Here is a 2,544-nt window from a genome sequence, read left to right as displayed (position 1 = left end):
GGGAAGTGCTTCGCACAGGAAAGCCTTTCATGAATATAAGATATAATAAGATTGATTACTAAGGCCTGGTAGTAATAAGCAAATCAGCCTCTCTGGGCCTCAGTGCCCTCCACTGTGTATTTGGAGAGTCAGATGGAGGATATGTGAAACGATTTTTTTACTCTAAACCTCGTTTTGTGCTCAAGAGAGAAAAGAGTGGCTCCAGTCCAAGCATGGGGTGCTTCTTGCAAAGTCTGTACGTGACTTCTCAGGCCACAGGACAGCTATGTCACCCAGTCCATGGCAATTATAAGGCATCCAGCCAAGATCAGCAAATACTTGGGGTCTCTCTTCCCTCAAAAGTCTTCCTTTAACTCATCTGAATAGAAAGCATGCATCTTGGAGGAAAAGAAGAGAGATGTAGAGAAAAGAGAGGGACGTGAGCCAGCCAGTGGGGGATCTTGGTGACCTTTGCATCCACACTCAAATGCTAAAAATAGAAACAGCCACTGGCCCTTATTTCTAACATGTGTGGAACAGCTGCAACCCACCCGCGTCGGGAATATTTGGCGAGGTGCTAGAGTTGATGGGGAAAAGCCAAAGGGAATGGGGGCAGGGCAAATGCTGCCTCCTTGGCTTGCTGCTCAATGCTGTTTTTGTTCTCTTCCTAATAAGCTCTCTCTAAGGAAGCTGCAAGCAAGCCTTTCGGACTCCAGCCAGCTGCAGGGCCACCCTGCTGCCCCCACCCCTTCTCTGTCAGTTACATCTACACAGGGATGGGAGATCAGCAGTTGTAGGAGAGAGTCAGCAGGTATCAGCAGAAGATGAGTCAGAGTAAGCAGACTGGGAAGGAGGCAGCATTCTTAGATAAGCCACCTCCATCTGTTCTCTGGTGTGTATCCCCTCAATTTCTGCCACTTTCCTGGGCCTACAGTTCATGTCCTGGTTACTCTGAGTTTCCTCTTCCCTGGCCTCTTATCACCACCCGATCAAACATGCCCTTTCTCCTAAGAGTCTGGTGTGTAAGGTTTCAGATCTGATGAATTTATAATTTATTGAGCGTCTGTCTTGTGCTGGGCATTATGCTAATTACTTCAGATCAGAGACTGCAAAGCGGCAGACTACAGGTGTACCCAGCCCACAAGTATGTTTTTTTCAATGGTCTATCTAGTGTTTTAACCCCCCTTGGTCCTCTTAACAGCCCTCTGAGTTTCTATCATTGTTCCCATTTTGTAGATTAAAAACATCATATAGCTAATATATGGGATAGCTGGCTTCAAACTCATGCCTCTGGAGTGGGTGACAGTATCAGTTTACTGTTACCAGAAAAATGCAAAGACTAGAAAACGTGGGGTATCATGGAAGTGATTAATGCATTGGAGCGAGAGATCAAAGAAATGATTCCTCAGGTTCCTTCCAGCTGTGGACTTACATCTTATAACATTTTCTCCAAGGCATTTAATTATATTTTAAAGAATATTTTTGGAGCCATCATTTTTTAGTTCAAATATTGGAAACTTTATTCTGTCAAGCCAGTCGAGGGAATGCATTTTTAAACTTTTCTCTCGGTGCTCATCAAGGCCCCCAGGAATGAGTGTATGTGGGGCCTCCCAGGTGGTGAGGCAGAGCCAGGCCTGCTGGGGGGTGAGACTGTCAGGGCAAGACTGAAATGGCAACCCCGCTAAGCCAGAGGGTCCAGGAGGGGACTTTAGTCCAGACAGTTCCAAAACTTCTGATAATAAAATTAACCTTTTCCAATGTATACGCATATCAAATCACCATGGTGTATACTTTAAATATATTATAATTTTGTCTATTATTCCTAATGAAACTAGAAACACACACACATATTGGGGACTTAGGTGAGTCTTGACCCCTGTTGAGGAAGAGAAGGAAAAAAAAAAGAGAGAGAGAACAAGAATTTTACGGGACTCCAGTTACACACTGGGCAGAGGGTAATGTACTAGTCAGAATGCGGATTCTGTTGAATACAAGACACACCTAACCCAAGGTGATTTTAAAAGGCAAAAATATAGGGATGGACAAAGCATCCAAGGCAAATGCAAATTGATAGCCACAGACAGCATCAGTTTTGATCTTGGTATATGACAGATCAAATGCAGATTAAAAAGGACAAAACAAGACAGAAAAGGACTGATCTATGCTAAAGGCCAGAGTTCACAAGGAGCATTCAACAGTATGAATGTACATCAAATGACACAGCAGTGACCCATAGGGCAGGACCTGCAGGTGATGCGAGAAGAAATAGAAACATACTAATATTAGGTCATTTCACACACCACTCTCAGGCCAAGGACAGGGCAAGTGGACAAAAGGTAAATAAAGAAAAAAGACCTGCCCTGGCTGGGTGGCTTGATTGGTTGGAGCATTGTCCTGTATACCAGGGGGTTGTGGGGTCACTTCCTGGTCAGGGCATGTATTGAGGTACATATGAGAGGCAGCTTATGGGTGTTCCTCTCTCATATCAGTATTTCTCTCTTCTCTCTCTCTTTCTCTCTCTCTCTCTCTCTCTCTCTCTCTCTCTCTCTTTCCCTGGCCCCCTTC

General features: G+C 44.6%; 1 protein-coding gene across 1 annotated transcript in view; it reads left to right on the top strand.

The window, feature by feature from the left end:
• The window catches only part of SNTB1 (syntrophin, beta 1 (dystrophin-associated protein A1, 59kDa, basic component 1)), a gene marked incomplete at its 5' end in the record, with an annotated part of 197,402 nt that overhangs the window by 101,391 nt on the left and 93,467 nt on the right, over positions 1–2,544 (top strand). The window lies entirely within an intron of this gene.

Source organism: Myotis brandtii, unplaced genomic scaffold (assembly GCF_000412655.1).
Source record: "Myotis brandtii unplaced genomic scaffold, ASM41265v1 scaffold931, whole genome shotgun sequence".
NCBI classification, from domain to species: Eukaryota; Metazoa; Chordata; class Mammalia; order Chiroptera; family Vespertilionidae; genus Myotis; species Myotis brandtii.
The sequence above is the reverse complement of the archived record's forward strand: the minus strand, read 5'-3'. Positions and strand labels throughout refer to the sequence as shown.